A 20,844-nucleotide genomic window follows, 5' to 3' on the forward strand; every position below is an offset into this window, starting at 1 on the left:
AATTATTTTGTGGAAAATTATTTTGTGTTAAATTATTTTTTTCATTAATATTTTGAGTATATTTTTGTCTATTAACACTCCGTGATTTATATTGGTTAAGGAAATTCACTTCTTCCATTACAACACTGAGCGCGTCTTCTAGAGTTGTACATCTATGTAATCGGACAACGCGTATCATATCTTCGGGCAAATTGAAAAGGAAAACATTTAAACATGTATGGTTATATATATTCATCTTCGCGTTCTTAATATTCTCGTCCTCTATTAAATTAATTTTTGAAAATAATGTGCTACGGACGCTTTGGATTCGATTACAAAAGCTTAAATATGACTCGCCTTGATTAATTTTAATATTTTCTAATTCAATCGAAATACATTCTTCAGTTCTAGGATCTCCGAAATGTTGGATAAGAGTTGTTCTTAGCTCCTCCCAATTATTGATGTCTTGTCTCTCGCTAATCAAGTGACTTGCCTTACCTCTAAGGCGGCTTGTTATAACATGAAATATGTATATATCTTGTGCTATATTCGGATGTTCTGGCCTAAAGGCTCTAATGACATACTCACTTTTATTTAGAAATAAATTTAATAGTTTTTGTTCCCCATCGAACTTTGGTATAATATTTAGAATATCAGTTGGAATAGTGCGTATTTCTTGCATTTTTTAACAAAAATTATTTATTACAATAAAAATTAAAAATAATATAAATTTATTTTCTTTACTTACTTAATAATTCAATATAATTTTCTTTTTATTTCAATTAAAATCTTTATCAACTTAAAATTACTTAAATCTATTTTACACAATACACAGTCAAACGGAAATAAAATGGGACAGGTTGGAATGCGAAGAGGTTTACTCACATAAGTCTGCAACCCATTTCTTCTATTTATAACTGCTTCTGCTTCTTTCACTTTTTAACCTTTTACCGTCGAATTACGCGATCAATAATGACTTATTTGTTTGGTCGTAAAATATCCGTTAAATGCGTAAAAACACACGCGCAACCCTATACTCAGACTGATTTTAAGTCTTCACAGGCACAGGATCACGACGGATATCCTACCGGCTGCGCCAGTCAAATCGCGACGGTTATCAAAGGTTTTTTTAAAAAAGGAAAACTTTATTAAGTAAATTACACTTAATATTCTTAACTTATAGTCGATACGAGACTCTTATTCTAAGTTGGTCGATGTTAGACCCTATCACTATGGTGGTCGATATTAGACTGCCTTTAATATAATTATAATCTTACAGCTAAAACCCCTTACATGATAACTTTGATTCGTGGTACACAATGGAATAACAAGACTAAGCATTGATTGCATTAACGCTTACGGTGCTATTTGGGTATCTGTGTGACATTGTAACTACCTTGATCTGTAACCGTTTTCACTTAAAAATAGAATTACATTCAGTATGCAACCATTCATATAATAACATTAGTAACCCTTTACATTTGCTATACTACGTAGCTCGGTAAATGCCTATTCAAACAATTACCGTGTTTGACCTTGTATACAAGATAATAAAGCGTACTTTTAACGTACGTACTTTTTCTGTAGCGTGGGGGACGGAAAGTGACTTTTATATATTTTGTAGACAACATACCAGTCGTATATCATATAATTTATTACACAAACATGAATAAATAAAATAATAAATTAAAAAAAAAGAAAAATTGGTAACTTATTCTGTATTACAAAAAAATAATCAATACTTAATATTAGTGATAACGTATAAATTTACTAACAGAGGGAAAAAATAAAGTGCAAAGGTTAGGATAAAAACATGATTATTGAAAACGGCGATGACACCATTATACATTACTGTCCGAGCGGCACTGGGCCTTGCGTAGAGATGTGGGGAATCTTCTACTGCATTTATCATGAAGAGTGTTCAGAGGAGATGTTCCGATTATTACCCGCAGCTGAGTTTCATCGTTGGAAGTTGAGGCTGAATACGAAATTCCACTCTTATCACTTCAAGTTCCGTCGTTCTTTGGTTTTGCTGCGCACCACCACTATGTGGAATAACCTGACATAGAGTCCTTCAGTAAAAGAGCGTACCAATTCTTAAAACTTCCCCATTTCGAAAGTGCTTCTATATAAGACTTTTAAAGCAAATAAAATACATAATTTATAGAAATAATGCGTTAAGACAATTCTATAAATGAAATGCCATAGAAAGCTAAGCTATGGTTAAAGTCGCAAACACACGTGTCGTGGCGTGTCGTGACGCGCCAGAAGCATATTTTAATATGATTAGACAGAACGTGTTGCGACACGACACAACATGCAAATATGTTTCTAATCATATTAAATGTATGAAACCAATGTGCTTTTGGTGCGTCACGACACGCCACGACACGTAAGTGTGTTTCCGACTTAAGGAAATACATTTTCCAACGTGCTTTGAAATCTGTTTGTAAACAGACGGAAAATGCATCGTTTGCCAACAAGTTTTATGTTATGCGAATTATATGGTAGAATCGCTTTCAGATGACGCGCGGATATTATTACAAACGAAGATATAAATAGTTCATTTAAGGTGATTTTTGCCGCGCAGTACCATCTTACGGAACCAGCTGCCTGTTGAGGTATTACTCGGAGTGCAAGGCCGGCAATTTGCAGCGCTATCGCCGCAGCCAACAATTCAATGCTCATATAAGTGCACTCTCTTACATCAATATCGGATCTTTTATATCTGAAGCATCCTTTACCATGCTGGCAAGTGTATCACTACTCACTATAAATAATGGATGTTAATTTGTATTTATATAACATTGCACAATACTGTTTGTGATGCGTACGCGCGCAACGCAATCTTATTATAGTTTTGTTGTCTTATCTCGCCTAATAAATAAACATGTTAATTAGTAATTGACAAGTGTCCCCACTTGAAGGTAAGTCGTTATCGCTTCTGTTTTGATATGGCGAGGTAGGTATCTTGAGTAAACGATGCGCAGTTTTGTAGATAATTTATTGGTGTCGATTATTTTTTGTTAACGACCAATGTGAAATGGCAATAACCAAGGGGTTAGAATATACAGTTCATTTCAATCACATTGGATCTGTATTACATTGCATAGATTGTGCTCTCCTTAAAGGTTTTATCACAGCGGAGATTTAGCGAACTATGTAAAATTCGATGCATTTTTGACATACAGCGTGACATTTGATATGTTAGTATAGTAATTTAATTGTATTATCAGGTTTTTTTTCTTTGATATAGTAGGTTTCTTTTGTCCGTTTAACTTTAGTGTCTGTTTTTTTCTCTGGCTTTGGAATAGCTTTTTCTAATTCTGTATCTCCTATATGGGCATTAAATTTCTTAACGTTTTATTTCTTTGGTTAATTAAAATTAGGATGTGTTTCCTGATACAAACCTTTTGTAAGTTAGAACCTTTATCCAAATAGCTAAATAGTAATTTATTTTTGGTACTATTATAAAGCACCAAATAGCTATGCAACACATAAATTATTTGAATGATAAATTGTGCTATTTGTCACTTCATCGGACTCATAGCTTATGATGGACTTTATGTGACGAATAGCGCTATCTGACAGTCGTGAAACGCAACAATAGTGTTAATCATACCAATAAGTATTAAATAGCTAATTTGGAACTTATGTAGAACTTACCCGTACATTGTGAAACAGCCCCTCGGTATTTTTTTTTTTAATTAATAAGTTATTATAGCAGTCAGTTAAGGTTAGAATGCAGATAATGTGAACTATGATTGATTATCTTGCTGGTGTTACTTCTAGTACAATACTTCATGTCCACGAAAGTTATATTTTACAAGTTGAATAATTTATCTATAAAAAAGGTCTAATTTTATTTTATAAAATCCAGCCGTGCTGGGATTGAACACTTTTTATAATAGCATAAAATAGGGAATAGCCTGTAAGTCCATTAAATTAAGGTTGTCAGTCTGTTCAAAATTAAATCAATCAATTAAGTGCAGGTACCGGAAATGAAATTACTACGGGCCGCTCTAAAGCTGAAATTATCAATAGTGCGATAGCCGACTTTAATACTGAGTTTTAGAATTGCACGATGCCAAAGTTGCGATCACCACTTACGGATCGCCTTTTGAAAATTACGACAATGGTTTACGGAACAAATAGTTCAAAAATGCAGGCAGTTTCGTTAAATATTTTTCTTAGTAAATGAAGCTAGACTTATAGGCTTGATTTTAAAGTCCATATGTCTGAGATTTCAATTAAATAAAAGCTCGATGTTTCAATGTAGACTAAATAAAATCAAAGTTTTCTTATAAGAACTACAATAGGTAGCAAATGTGTATATTTAATTGTTCTATTAAAAACAAGGGTCTTAACAAGTCTAGTGCAAGTATAGCAATTTCATTTAGGACCACGAAATTCATTTGATCAGCCTTCTGTCGGGCATGAGTCGGGCCCATTTCGTAGATTTTTGGATTTGAGACATCGTCATAGTCGTACGTAGAATAGTGACGGATCTGACAAATAGTAAACTTTACAGGGCAGCCATTTAAAAAAATATAATCATGTTAGTTTTTGTCATAACTATTTTAATTATTATTCTGTTATTATAAAAATTTGTAAACAAGCAAGCAAGGGTTTGTTTTAAAACAAAATTAAAATAATAACACAGTTTTCTAGAAAATATCACGTTTCTATCAAATCCGCCATTGTACCGACTGATTCATTTGAAATTTAAAACACATGGATTTTTTTTAATGTAGCCGTAATATTTAGTCAATGTAGTTGTCTATGTAGTTTTCTACGATCATGACGACATGCCAGTTATCTTACGATGTATACTTTTACTGTATGACAAGCGCACGTAGACAGAAGGTCCATTCGTACACGGTCGGAGATAGAACCTACGACCTCAGGGATGTGACTATACAATTGTATACAAATTAAAGTTTAATAAAAATCTTTTAAAACTGGTTGCTTAAAAGATATAGCTTACTGCTTATACGAGGCATGCCTTTTAAGTTTTGTCGTTTGCAGAAAAAAACACAACTAGAACCTTATAGTACTTTTTATTGTTTTTCAAAGTATTCACCACGTAGCTTAATACACTTTTCCATTCGCTTAAACCAGTTATTATAACATTAATTCCACTCTAAAGTGGAGGTGTTCAAAATGGCTGACTTGAAAGCGTCGACTGCTTCTTCTCCGGACTGGAACCTATGACCACGAAGACGTTTCTTAATTTTTTGAAATGTAAAGAAATCGTTAGGGCTTAGATCAGGACTGTATGGAGGATGGTCAAGAATTTCTACTTTTACCTGCTAAAAATACTGAATTGTTTGACGAGCGCTGTGTGAGCTTGCGTTGTCGTGGTGCAGGGTGATGCGCCGCTTTAAGTTAGATTTTCGAAGTTTGGCGATGACTTGTGGTAAACAAACTGTGGTATACCACTCTGCGTTAACCGTTCTACGATCTTCAAGTGCAATTTTCGCAACATGGCCGGTTTTTCCAACGAACGTGGCCACCATCATCTTTGAAGTGCTTCGAGAACGAACGAGTTTAGTCGGCTTTGGCTCGTCTTGAAAGACCCAGATTGTAGATTGTTGTATGGAATCAGGATCGTAGGCATAGATATAAGATTCGGCATCACTGATGATGTCGTAGACGTGATTTGACTCTCTTCGATTGAACCTTTGCAGAGTTTTCTTACACCATCTGACGCGGGCCGCCTTGTGATCGTCGGAAAGCAGATGCGGTATCCAACGGCAAACTAGCTTTCTCACACCAAGCGTTTCATGCAAGATCTTCTGAATGGTTGTCCCTGAGATGCCTAATAGAGCCTCTATCTCTCGATACGTCACATGACAATCTTCGAGAATTAGTTGTCTCACAGCAATGATGTTTTCTTCAGTGAAGGTGGATTTTGGGCGTCCTTCGCTAGATTGGTCACTAACACTAGTATGTCCAGGCTGAAATTCTAAATACCAGCGTTCGACAGTCCGCAGACATAGGGCTTCATCTCTGAACACAGATATTAGCTCTTCAAAACACTGAAGGCGTGTCAGGCCTCTTCTAAAGTTGTAGAAAATTATTGCACGAACATTTTCCTTAGAAAGATTCATTTTCGTACGTAACTTGACAGATTCAAATCGACGCTGTGACTAAACAATAGCATTAATCCTAATACTTTTAACTGTTTTGAGATTCAAAATGTAAACACATTCGAATATAGTACAGGTCCAAATTCAAAGTTTCCGGGAAATATGGAAACGACAGAACTTAAAAGGCATGCCTCGTAAGTGTAAATGAAAGCTAGCTACACATACACCTTCCAATTAACCTTCGTTTTTATCCAGCCATCATCCCTTTCAGCCAAAAGATACTTAAAAATGCGATCTCACATCTAAGACACATCTTTTGTAAGTCATCTCTTACAAAGACATGCTTAAGTAGTACTTGGGAAATTGGACTAGCGACCCTAATGACACTCCTGAAACTTCACATCGATCCGGTGAGCCGGCCGTGTCCACTCTATTGTTCGGCTTAGGTGAAACTCCGGAAAGCCTCAGTCGCGATAAAATTAAATTATTCAACAAAGGAGGCTGGTATGAAATGGTACCTGTTATAATGAAACATAACATACATTATACTTAACAATCATGTCTATGGCAAATATTACAAAAAATGTACCAAAAATACCTTAAATAATAAAGCATAACAGCACGCTCTTCCTGTAATTGGATCGACGATGCGAAAAATTTAGATTGTTCGGGCCCTGCAGCCGCTAGAATTCTAGCCATAACGTAGACGTTTACGGAAGAATGTTATTATATATATTAATAGTTTTACAGGTATTCATTTAAATTTGAGTATGCATTTGAATGTATAGTTTATTTTGAATGTAAAAAGATGTGCATAAAAAAGTAAATAAAGCGAAGTAAAAACAATCATCGTCTTAACAAATGTTAACAGTGTTAAAGTGATTTTGGATCAAAGGCGTGTAGATTTGTTTTGTTTTTTTTACCGTATGAGCATGTATTATTTGCGCATATAGAAAATATCATTACTGCACCGCCAAGGTTCGCACCACATTTGAACTTTAAAGTAAAATATAGAGTATGAAAATTCGGATTCGAAAGAAAGCTCTCAGTTCCTCGAATATAAGCTAAAGTACTGCAAAGTGGTATTCGATATAAAATATAAATGGGTTATTCTAATCCTATTCGATGTACGATGAAAGGCTTTGTTGTGAAAAGCGCTATGTCGGAATAATGTAAAAATCGTAAGATTTAAAATATCATTAAGGTATTAAATCAAATATTGGAAGTAATATGTTGTCTTACTTTTAAGATTATAATAATAAATGAAGTTTAGTTAGGTGAACTATATATCTTATATATATAAAATTCTCGTGTCACAATGTTAGTTACTCATCCGAAACGGCTCGACCGATTTTGATCAAATTTTATATGCATATTCAGTAGTCTGAGAATCGGCTACTATCGATTTTTCATACCCCTAAATGATAAGGCTTGTCCGCCCCTAACATTTTTTTTTATTATTTGGACGAAATTTTAATTTAAAAAAATACTACAACCCTAAATTTTCACCCCTCTACGATTAACCCCTATTTTTTATTATAGTATATAGTTATTTTTATTGATCTAAAAAATGTTTCCTAGAAATAATATAGGTACATGTCAAAACGACGTTTGCCGGGTCAGCTAGATATATCTTATTGTAAAACTTAAAAGTTCAGGAATGGAGGTTTAAGTTAGTTAAATTTTAACCCAGTAATAGTCCCGGGAGGCCCGGGAATCCTGAACGCCTGAAGAACGTCGTGTTACTTGTGATTTCAACTGTACAATGCAAATGCAGTAATATTTTATATGCAGCACACAAACGAATTTTCTGTTCTGAGGTCGAAATGTGTGAGAACTATGCATGTTTAAGTTTCTAATACAAAAAAAGATGCTTACTCGATTTGGCATATGTCCGTGCTAAGACTACTACTTTGAAGCTATGAATCACTTACTATGATTGTAGGAGGGTAGGGTAGGTACAAGGGTACAAGTGCACAGGCTAATCAAAGACTTAAGTTGGCACCTGGTAGACTGTTACGGTTACCCCAGATCTGTTATTTCCTCATACAACATATACATAAGTATCGCAATATAGCTACTGGTGCTAGCAGTAATGGTACAGGGACCAAAATAGATTTTTGTGGTTTTACCTAAGCATTCTGTTGTAAGGTATTAGTAGAATTTGGCGACAAAAAATTTTACCCGTAAGTCAACATCATAAGAAACTGCGAGCTTAAAAATTAGTTCTTATTCACTAAAACACTATCTGTATGTAATTGGAAGTACAAATAGCATATGTTAAGTTGGAATTAGAAAAATAAAATAAAATTGTTGCTAAAGTGAACTTTGGTGGTAGTGCATAAACTACCACAACAAACAAACGGAAACCCTTTTGATGGCAGCATAAACTCATAAGGGATTAAGATACGCCCAAAGATTCCATGAAGAGACAGAGCCCAGAATAAAGTAAACCATCAAAGGACCTGTTTTAAGATTAATACACCTACTATGAACAAACTTGGAAATCGTGACTAACTAGTAGCCGAAAGGAAAATTCAAATAAATCATTTTTTAAACCGAAGTACTAAGACTACAAGCCACCCACTGACGGAAACACCACTGCAGAATTGTGAAATTTTATGTTTTAGAAAGATACTTTATGTAAAATAAATATAAATGTAAATATTCTACAGGAAGCTAAGTCTTAGCCCTGTTGGTTGTAAATAGCAATATATTAGGTATTATGTTGTTGTGAGGTTTGCAAATTAGAGTTCATCATTTTAAACACATGAATTGAATGAAGTTGTATATTATATCCATCTTACTTAAAATTGATAGTTACTGGCAAAAAGTTATAGTTATAAATGTGAAATTATAAAGTTGTTATGCATGCAAACTTAAATTGTCTGTTTAAAACATTTGTAAATCACATAACTTTGTCCCAAAGAAACCTGACAAAGTAACTGGCCTATTGGCAGTAATAGTAATTTATGTAGGAAATTAACAGGGTTACTGTAGTATTGTCACTACTAGCAAAACTGTAAAATTAAATCATTAAGTCTTTTTATTTTATTAGGCAACTATTTAAATTTTGTATTATTATTAATTATATTTATTATTATTATTATATATATACATTTTTATATATATATATATATATTATTATTATTATTATTATTATCTTTTTTTTTTTTTTTCTAAATTTTTTAAAGATTTAAAACACTACTTATATCTTAAACTTGACTAAATTACCATATACTCCTAGAGCCATATTAGCGAATAAGTGATTTTGACTTTGACAAAGATATTGGGCACAACAAACGAAACAGACAAAACAAACATGCAAGCCATGCATACTCCAACAAGAAAGAAAAGGAGTAATCAGCAGGAAGTAGTTAAAGCAGGAAAAGATACCAGAATAGAAGAGACAAGATCTGAAGTCAGAGATAGTACAGAGAAGCGGGAGGCAACTGAGACCAACCAGAATATTCCACTAACATCAATGAAAACCAACAAAATAAGCGCGATAGATGCGACGTCTGCAACAAAAATGGAACACCCTGTGAAACGCATAGTTCAGAAAAAACTAAATTATATGGAAATAAGTCCAGGGGCTCCAAAATCAACACAAACACTTCCAAACAGAATATCTGAAGCCGCACATATAACACAAAACGCTACAAAACATATCGAAGCATCGAAAAATCTTAGAGGAGAAATAAAACTGGCGGTCCTGGATGCTATTAAAAGACTTTACGACCTAGTATGCGAAGCGGAAGATCAGAGAAAAGAACAAATAAACAAGAACAAAGAACAAGTAAACAAGAGCAAAGAACAAAGCACTGCAAACAATAGCAAAGAAATGGAAAAATTAGAGCAAATAGAAAATAGACTGATTGACTGGGAAAAAATAAATTTAGAAATGGAAAACAAAATCGAGCGAACAATAAGAACACACCTTAAGACCTACGCAAGTGTGCTCGCAACACACAAAAACGAACCCGCAAGAAAAAATTTCATACCGACCAAAACTGACACAGAGCAAATGCACTCCATTATAATCTCTTCCACAAAACAAGAGACGAACACAGAGATTTTGGAACGAATTAAAGTCACTGTAGACCCAAAGAACACTGGTCTAAGAATCGATAAATTAAGGAAAGCAAAAGACCAAAAAGTTGTTATCAGTTGTGACACAAAACAACGTCTAAACGAGGTAACAGAACGAATAAAAAGGGACAATACCCTTACAGTTAAACCGACAAAGGATAAGGATCCGCTAATAATCTTACGAGGAGTCCTACAGGCGCACTCAGATGAAGACAAAATGCATTACATCAAAGCCCAAAACGGCCATCTTCTCGATAAAATAGACGAATCGGAAAAGAGAATTGAATTAAAATTTAGAAGGAAAGCTCGGAATCCACTTTTAAATAATATAGTGCTCCAGGTTTCACCACAAGTTTGGAAAGTTATTACGGAGGCTGGGAAGCTTCATATTGAGTTGCAAAGGGTTGTAGCCCAGGACCAGTCCCCACTCATACAGTGCTCTAGATGTCTTGCCTTTGGACATGGGAAAAGATTCTGCGAAATTGAAAAAGACGTTTGCTCACACTGTGGTGGAGACCATAAGAAAAATGAATGCACAAAACACATAGAGGGTAGCGCACCAATATGCATTAACTGCAAAAAAGCAAATGCAGAAAAAACTAACCACAATGCGTTCGATGCTCAGTGCCCAACCAGAGACAAGTGGGATGCGTTGGCTCGATTATCGGTTGCGTATTGTTAAGGTTCCCGCACAGGCTGAAGCGATATTGAAAGTAGATGATAGGTGTCTAGTGTGTCAGATTAACCTACAAAGGAAGAGGTTGGCGACGAGTGAATTATTAATGGAGGCAAAACGGAAAAGGATCGCTGTAGCATTGATCCAGGAGCCGTACGTGGGACCGGATAAAAAAGTAGAGGGTTACAAGGGGGCAAGGATTTTCCAATGTTTACGTAATGAGGGAGAGACAACTAAGGCGGCGGTGGTTGTCTTTGATAGCGGCATCGATATAACTCAATTTCCTGAATTGACGACCCCCAATGTCGTGGTGGTAGGGCTTCGAACACGTGACTTGGAAATCGTTCTGGTGTCGTATTACTTCGAACCCGTTCCCCATAACCTAACTCCGTATATGAGTCATCTGATGCGAATACATGAGACCTTACAGCAAAATATTATCATAGCAGGAGACGCGAACGCTAAAAATATCTGGTGGTGCAGCCAAAAAACCGATCCAAGAGGTGAGGAGGTAGAAACCAAACTGAATCAACTTGGAATGCATGTCTTAAACGATGGTGAAGTCCCTACCTTCGACACCATAAGAAACGGAAAAAGGTTCACGAGCTTCATCGATGTAACTGCATGTACAGAAGACATCCTTGGCAGAATAGATGACTGGAAAGTCGAACCAGATCTAATATCCTCTGATCACAACGCAATAACCTTCAGGATAAAATTAACAAAATCTGAAGGCGCACCATTCAAGAGAACAACTAGGATATACAACACTAAAAAAGCGAATTGGTCGTTATTTAAAGAGAAAATCACACAATTACTAACAGAACACAAAATAAATAGAGAAAATGTAACGGAAAGCATAGATACTAAAGATATTGAACAAGTCGTGGAAAAATATACAGATATAATAATAGAAGCCAGTCACTGTATATTACCCAAAATAAAAACAAAAAATGAAACAAAAGTGCCATGGTGGAATAAAGATTTGGACACGCTCAAAAAAGCAGTCGCAACAAAAAGACGTCGCATTCGTTGTGCAGCTGCTGTTCGAAAAGAAAAAGTAATACGAGAATATCTAGACGCGAAAGAAAAATACGAAACCCAAGCTAGGGAGGCGCAAACAAACAGTTGGAAGAACTTCTGTAGCAAACAAGACAAAGAAAATATGTGGCAAGGAATATACAGAGTCATCACTAGAACATCCAAAAGATACGAAGATCAACTATTACTCAAGGACGGTGAATACAAGAGTCCCAAAGAATCCGCGGAATTACTTGTCAAAACCTTCTTTCCGGACGATGATCAGGAAAATGATACTGAAGAACACAGGCGAGTCAGAGAAACAGCAAGTAGGGTAAACAAAGTGGAACATAATGAAACCCACGATCCACCGTTTACGTTGGAGGAGCTAAACACCGCCGCTTGCAGTTTCAATCCGAAGAAAGCTCCGGGAAATGATGGCCTTACAGCAGATATCTGCTGGCATGCAATTAATGCAAGTCCAGATATATTCTTAGCTGTGATAAATAAGTGTCTCGAAGCAGGTTACTTTCCAAACAAATGGAAAGAAGCAGTAACCATAGTACTGAGAAAGCCAGCCAAAGTAGACTACGGTGACCCAAAGTCGTATAGACCGATCGGTCTACTGCCTATATTGGGAAAAATTTATGAAAAAATGTTTGTCGGCAGACTTAAGTGGCACCTTATACCGAAAACCAGCAAGCACCAATACGGATTTATGCCTCAGAAAAGCACCGAGGACGCTCTCTATACTACAGTGAAATATATACGCAAAAAACTGGAACAAAAGAAAATACTTACTCTCGTCTCACTCGATATAGAGGGCGCCTTTGACAGCACGTGGTGGCCCAAAATAAAAATTCGTCTGGCAGAAGAAGGCTGTCCGGTAAACCTCAGAAGAGTTATGGATAGTTATTTAGAAAATAGGAAGGTGACACTAAGATATGCTGGAGAAGAGATAAGCAAGGGAACAACAAAAGGGTGCGTCCAAGGCTCTATCGGAGGCCCTACCATATGGAACCTGTTAATTGACCCTCTTCTTAAGGAGTTGGCACATAGAACGGAATATATGCAGGCATTCGCGGATGACGTACTGATAATATTTGAAGGGAACAGTGGGCAGGAGATTCAATTGAAAGCCAACCGTGTCCTTGCCTTCGTACACGAGTGGGGTGCCCGAAACAAACTTAAATTTGCGCCTCACAAGACCAAAGCCATGGTGGTGACGCGCAAACATAAGTTTTATACCCCACGCCTTACCATGAACTCAGAACCAATCAGCATCGATAAACAAATTAAAGTATTGGGACTTGAAATAGATCAAAAACTTACATTTAACGGCCATATAAAAAACGTTTGTAATAAGGCAATCAAAATTTACAAACAGCTATCTAAAGCAGCCAGAATTAACTGGGGACTAAATTCGGATATTATCGCAAGTATATATCACACTGTAATAGAACCTATTATTACTTATGCAGCTGCGGCCTGGGCACCATCTGTGAAAAAGCTTTATGTACGCAAAACACTGGGCAAGCTACAACGAGGCTTTGCCCAGAAAATATGTAGGTCCTACCGGACGGTTTCACTGAACGCCTCCATACTACTCTCAGGCACACTGCCTCTGGATTTAAGAGTACAAGAGGAAGCTACTATGTATGAAGCCAGAAGGGGTTTATCTCCGAGTGGATTAGAGGATCTTAAGATAGAACGAAGGTCATCATTTAAGGATCTACCACACCCTGCAAAACAAACAGGCCTACATTTTAACATCGTTGATAACCACGAACGGCTGGATAACGAAGAAATCCTAAAAATGTATACCGATGGTAGCAAGACTAACCTCGGAGTGGGCGCGGCTTGGTCTAAATGGGAAAATGGAAGCGAAACGGAAAATCTAAAAATCAAGCTATCACGACATTGTACTGTATACCAAGCTGAATTAATAGCCATCCGCAGTGCAGTCGATGATGTCATCAAAAACAAAAAACATGCCGCAATTTATAGTGACTCACGCGCGTCCCTGGTAGCCGTCACGGGCGAACGCTCTCTAAATCCTCAGGTAGTTGAAATTCGTCATAAGCTAAGAACAAGCCGAGAAAAAGGCATCAACATAGACCTTCATTGGATTAAGGCCCACATCGGTATACCGGGAAATGAGAGAGCGGACGCCTTAGCAAAGGAGACGGCGGAAACATTGGGGACAAAAGTGGATTACGTAAAGATACCGCTTTCTTACATCAGGAAAGAGGTTAGACAGAAAACGATATCGGAGTGGGACAAACGGTACAAAGATACCCATACCGCTAAAACAACAAAATTCTTTATAAGTAGTGTTATAGACGGGTACAAAATTATTAGACAAAAAAGACCTAGCCCACAAATGATGCAGATCTTAACAGGACATGGGGCGTTTGCTGAATACCTGCACAGATTTGGCTTGAAGTCAGATCCGTCGTGTACGTGCGGCTCACAAACGAGTCAGACAGTGATACATCTCATTGTAGAATGTCCTGTATTCGGAGCCTCCAGGTGCGATCTCGAGCAACAAATCAATACAAAGGTAACAACCGAGCATTTACCGGATATATTAAAAAACTTCAGATCGCAACTGGAAGATTTCTGCAGTAAGGTAGTGAGATGTGTCACTCGCTGCAACAAGAGCGTAGCAGAGGTGAGACGGGCCCCCACTGGCCCATGAATATAAAATAGAAATATGTGTATTTTTATATATGGATATATATGTATATTAGGAAATCTCTTAATGTATGTATGTATGTATATGTTTCTACAAAATATATGTACAAAATAAGGTCCCGCACCACAAGAGTCGGGGATAGTGGGAAATTTATAATAAAAAAAAAAAAAAAAAAAAAAAAAGGTATTAGTAGTAGTATAATTATAAATATATCAGGAATTAATATATATAACACTATACTCAGTGGCATATGAAAACATCAATATACCTCGTGAGGACATTTATTAAGTTTGAATCAAATATTGAATTGTAAGCGTGGGAAATCGCTTGATAACGAACTTGTTACCATGTAAGTGTGACAAATTCAGCACGTTTGTGTTATCAAATAGAAGTACTTAAGATTTTTTCAATAGAGATTAAAGTGTATTCATTTCTAGAGTATTGAAGTAGCTTTGTCTTTATTATCGTCTTAAATTATTACATATTGTATGTCCTCATAATGAAGTTCCCCGGACGTGTATGTATTAACGAGAATCACTCGAAAACTACCGAACGGATTTTGTCAAAAGTCAAAGTCAAAAATCATTTATTCATGTTGGTAACACAATGTACACTTATGAACGTCAAAAAAGAAATATACACTAAATGCTTCTAATTTTACATTTACTGCCAAATCTCAAATCAAGGACGTAGAACGGAAGAGAAGAACTATACTAGGCAATAAACTCTCCGCCACTCTTTTTAATCGCCAAGTTTTTTTGTTTTACACAACGCTTGTAAGGAGCTTCAACCATTACACCATGTTCCACATGACATCTTAAGTAATAAATAATAATAAAATAAATTAAAAACAAAGATTTGTCCTCTATCAGCAGGAGGCATGGTGAAATAGGAGCACGCACTTACATTCTCGTGGGAACAATACGCAAATACATAGTCGAAACAACTACTTGTAAACTTTGCACCCATAGATAGTGTGATTACGTAGGAAGATGTAGGTGTATGATGAAGTATGGTAATCTAATGTAAATTGACTGAATTAAAGCGATTATTGCTGAAGACAACGTAATGTCAAAGTACACAAAATCCACGCGGGCGAAGTTGTATTGGTATACGTATGTAGGTATATTCCTTCTACCATATCTGTCATTAATTTATACAGTATGCGTCGCCAAAACAAAGTTATACTCGGAATAATGCAACTATTTTACGATTTGATCTCTAATTATTGGTAATATTATGAAGTGGCCGTGTTTATTTCGTTAAACGGTGGTGTTTATGTGGTTATTCAACATCGTAGTAAATATAACCACCATAGTAAAATCGTAGAAATCATAAACATACCTTTATGCCATATATATACCTTCATACAAATTACTTATTATTAGTTTTGTACGTGTAGCCTAATTATTAAGAATAACATTAAACGCTAACTCTACTCATCGATAAAAGTAATAATTATAGTAAGTAGCTTCATATTTCAGATTTTGATTTGAAAATATCTCGCAGTACCTTATAAGTCTATTGTTCTATCTGCCAGTCAGCTGAGACGTCGTCTTTCAAAATAAACGTATTCCCTCTGAGAGACATAAATTAAAAATATTTCCTTTGTTCAGAATTTAACGAATCCAGTTCGCAGTGCGAGGATATTTAATTATCCTTCTATTTTAACTTTCGAATTACATTCAAATAATTCTTTATAGTAACATCTGTACCGATTAATTTTCTTCTAAAGGAACATATTGTCAGGAATCCGGTATACACATAATCCAAAAAGCTTACGTCTGTCAGACACTAAGGGTGAGATCTATAGTGCGCACTTAGACTTTGCTCTGACTTAACTATCGAGCTAAGACACAGTCGGTATTTATAGAGCAAACTGCGAATATCTCCCTAGTATTGGCTTAGCTTAATCTCAAGTCCACGAAATCGACGACTTACCAAAAACTTTGACTATAAGCCTAACAAAAATAATGGCCTTAAATTGGCTTTACCATCATATCTTTTACTGGACTTTTTATTTTTGTCGGTTTTTAATGAACGGTGTTGCCATTTTGTATCGGAGTTCCATAGACTTTGGGAAAAATAGAATTTGAATTCAAAGAAATTATAAATGATCTTGAAAAATACCTATGAAATGCATGAATTAAAATAATTACACATTATTATGGTATCTATTGTTGTTTATTTATATTATTTATGTAATTGTTCAAACCCCATTTTTGAGAAATCTTAAAAATAACTGGTGTGATTTTGTATATCACCTGGCAGCCCTGGCATATTATAGTGACAACGAAATTCAAACTATAACCTAACCGATGTCTCTCGCTTCACATCTGTTATTTTCGTTTCCCTGAATCTTCTACCATTTATTACCTGACTACCCTAAAAAATTTGAGATAGGAGTGGAACATATGAAATTAAAAAATCTGTTAGAAATAGAATTTCTTCAACAAAAATATAAATTAGTATTAGAAATATGAATTACACTTAAAAAAAGAATCAGGAAATAAAAGATTAAAATGAAACAAGTTTTGTTTTGATATTCTTTATTACCAAAGAAATTACCTAGTTAAATTGTGCAATCACAGATTGCCGGAATGCTAGACCTGTAGGAGATCTTTCATTGTTTCTGTGTTACTCAACTTCTGCTGTCAGCAAGATCACCATCATCATAAGCATCCCCTCTCTGTATACCTATATTATGCAATACAGCACAAGCTATAATTATATATAACTAGTATTTGTCAATTTTGACTGTAGTCCTAGCTGTAAACATGGAAATTTCCTGTTTCACACTCCGAAAAACCTTTAAAAAATATGCCTACTTCTTATTTGAGAATAATTATATATATTGTCAGCTCTTGTCATTGGATTTAAAAGTGTTGTTAACATGAAGTTAAGTGCTGGAAAACCGCTGTCACCTACTGAAACAGGCATTTTCTAAATATCCTGCTGTCATGTGAACTGCCAGGCCACCTAGTCACTATAGCAAATATTTCCATATCAGGCCCTATTATTGCTTGCACATTTTCAGAAAAATACCCTTTTTTATTTCTATATGCTTCAGAGTGAGCAATACCTTTGGGTCTATAAATTTTTATATGGGTGCAGTCAATAGCTCCGATTATACTGTTTAGGCCATGGTGAGTATTAGATCTTCCTAATTTTTCAAACTTCGTTTTGGCTGTGTTCATATTTCTTGGAAAATTTACAAATCTAGGAAGTAATTTACTCAACTCTGCAGAGACTTTATTTATAATTAAAAAGACTGTAGATTGGCTATGCTGTTCAGATCACCACACACCATCTGTAATGTCAATAAATTATTATTAGTCACATATATGTTATGTTTCTGAAAGTCAGAAGACAAAAGTCTTCAACATATGTATTTAAAATCATTTGAGAAGAGGTATAATATATCAAATTGAAAAACCATACATATTTATGAACACAATATTACCTGAAAACATCCAGTTGCATTTTTATGCCTTAATGCAATAAGTATTTGCAATTGCGGTAGGTTTGGCGATCCTCTGTTGTTATAAGGTTGCAAGTTTGTAATGATCAGCGTCAGGATCACATTTAATACCGTGTGTTTCAAAATACGGTTCCTTCTTTTGAATCCATTCTCACCGTACAGGATGGAAGGATTTTGGTTTTATTAGTTCCGAACATATACAACACTTTAGGCATTCGTGGATTCATATCGGCTGCAGTTCCTACCCTTTCATTGTTTTCTATTGAAGATAGAACTCTCTCTCTCCATCATGTCACTTTCGATATTGATATTTCCAAGCGGTCCATGTAACAAAGCCAAATCACAAAACGTCACAGTGCTTCGGGAATGCGTAGGTCTTAAGTAGGTATACGATCCAGATTGGTCCAGGTCCAAGTCACAAAGCCAGTCGTTGTTTTGAAGAAAGAAACAGAAACAGAAAAGAGAAAAAGTGGTTTAAAATTTTCAATTGTTGATAGTTGATACAAGTGCTCTGTTGCTGTTGTCAAAACATTGCGATCCGTTCTACGTAATAAAATTATTGTCATCTTTAAATAATTAATACATTTTCTAAAGGTTACTCGTAAATTTCTAGTTATTGCAATAATAAAATAAATGAATACATAAATAACAATAAATTGAAGATATATGTGTACCGTTTTAGATGTTTAAATATTTGTTATTGTTTACTTTTTTAAAGGATAATAAACAAAGTATTGCATGAAATGAAACATCAATTTGTATTTTGACATTTTCTGTCTTAGCTTGGGCTTAGCTTAATCTCACCGTTAAAATGTCTATAAATACGAAATCATAGTTTAACCTTAGTGTACACTAAGCAAAGTTTTTCGTAAGGTAAGTCTGAGCAAAGTCCAAGTGCGCACTATAGATCTCACCCTGGTGATTAGAAAAAACAAATGATGACGAAACAGATACAGGGTATCCGCCTTTTCACATATCTGTCATATTTAGCACAGGTTTTTCTGTATTAAACTTCAGGACCTAGACTCTAGAGTGAGTGAGCACTGAGCACATACTTATTTCTACATATTGCTCAAAAATAGTTTAGGTTTTTTTTCTAATTATCTTTTGCAATTCACATTCTGTATTTAAAATCCTCGGGTTTTAAAAGTCTTTCTGCTGTTACAGTTTTAAGCATTTCTTTGTAATAATTACGAAGAATAGCCACATACAACAGCTTGTCGTGCTACTTATAATGCCATCCATCTTTGTTAATGATCAGTAAATAGGTAGTAGGCTCATTTAGCTTCAAATTTGTAAATAAAAAGTCTATAATATTGTTGTTTATCGAATAATATTTGATTGCGACGATCGTAGTAATTTATAATAGGATTAGAATTAATTTGATATCTCGCTTCGTAGCTTGTTGCTCTGTTTGTACACGTAGCAACCGATCGATTTCTCCGAAGGGTTTATATTATTTTAGGCCCACAGGCGGTAAACTTGGTCCTGTCATGAGATGTTTAATTATATCGAAATCAGTGTAAACGATATTTGTAAATTTATTTTACCTCATCGGTGCCGATGGCGGACGAAGATTTTATAATTTCGAAAAATATTCCCCTTGGAAACCAAATTATTTTTGCTGTCAGTTAAATAAAGTAATTTCCGTTTTTTGTCATTTATTTTACAGAAATATCACTAGCACAGTCGGAAGAACTCGGCTGGCTTTTCTAACCTTGCTAATTTTTCTAGATCGTCTTCAAAATTTTCGTATCCGTTCTGCATTTGGTCTAAAAAAGTACAACCTATTTGCCTTCGGCTTGATACTCACACTCTCCGTCTCCTAAATTCCATTCTCAATGCCAAACTTCATATGTTAAGAATGTTATATTTTTTATATAATTGGTGGGCAAACTAACCTGATAGTTACGGTATACTGCCCAGCGCACCGCGCGACACCTAGTCACCGTATAAAAGTATGAAAGTTTCTACCCAGTAAGGCTAAGGAACTTATGTCGTATCTCTCTTCACTAATCTCCCAGTCTATTATTTTTTAAATCTCTCTCGCTCTCTTTATGAGCTAGTATTGCATTTCTTGAACATTATCACTATATTGCCTGGACGGGCTCGCTTGTAAGTGATACCGTTGACCTCCTAATAAAACTTAAAGTGGCACGGCTGTACTATCCTATTCTCGAAGCAGTTCAGGCCATTTTCGACCCCCTATAACTTCGTTATGGACATAACTAGAAGCCTGAATTTTCAGTTACCATGCTGAGATTGGATAAACACGGATATTTCAAATTTTATTCAATTTGAAGTATCGGTATACTATTTAAACAATAGTTAACTCAAAAACTCTATAGACCAACCAGTGCAGATAGCCTTTAAAATAAATAAAAAGTGAACAAAATTACAGTAGGATGAAACCCATAAGAAAAGGAGGGGAATATGATCAAAATGAAAGGAAAAATAAATTACGGTCGGTCTGAGGTCGGGAAGGGGTAGGGGGGGATTTTTAAGGGTAAAAAACGGTTTATCTCGATTTCCGGCAAAACTAAAAGTCTTATCGAAGAAAGTTAAATGGCAAAGTTGTAGGCAATATAAAGATCTACAACTTTTTAATTTGCAGATTTTTCACATAACCTCAAAATTTAGGTGAAAAATTAAAAAAAAAACAAGTTTTTGGTTTTTTATTTATATCTTTTTCAAAAAAAAAATTTTTTCTACGAAATTTGGTGAAAACTTACCTTATTATGTCCCAAATATACTGTAATTTATTTGATTAAAAATATTTATTTTTTTACCTTATTTTGAATTAATA

At 35.2% G+C, this 20,844-nt stretch overlaps 1 protein-coding gene and 1 long non-coding RNA gene across 3 annotated transcripts in view; one reads left to right on the top strand and one right to left on the bottom strand.

The window, feature by feature from the left end:
* Window positions 1-20,844, top strand: part of LOC125062213 (cGMP-inhibited 3',5'-cyclic phosphodiesterase A-like) — a 103,992-nt gene that overhangs the window by 35,605 nt on the left and 47,543 nt on the right. The gene's annotated exons all lie outside the window — the stretch shown is intronic.
* On the bottom strand, window positions 17,121-18,699 carry LOC125062214. The gene is made up of 2 exons (XR_007119206.1): window positions 18,021-18,699; window positions 17,121-17,867 (listed from the first exon to the last, which is right to left on the bottom strand). It is a non-coding gene; the product is annotated as an uncharacterized LOC125062214 (long non-coding RNA).

The sequence above is a fragment of the Pieris napi genome, chromosome Z, assembly GCF_905475465.1.
Source record: "Pieris napi chromosome Z, ilPieNapi1.2, whole genome shotgun sequence".
In the NCBI taxonomy this organism is placed as follows: Eukaryota; Metazoa; Arthropoda; class Insecta; order Lepidoptera; family Pieridae; genus Pieris; species Pieris napi.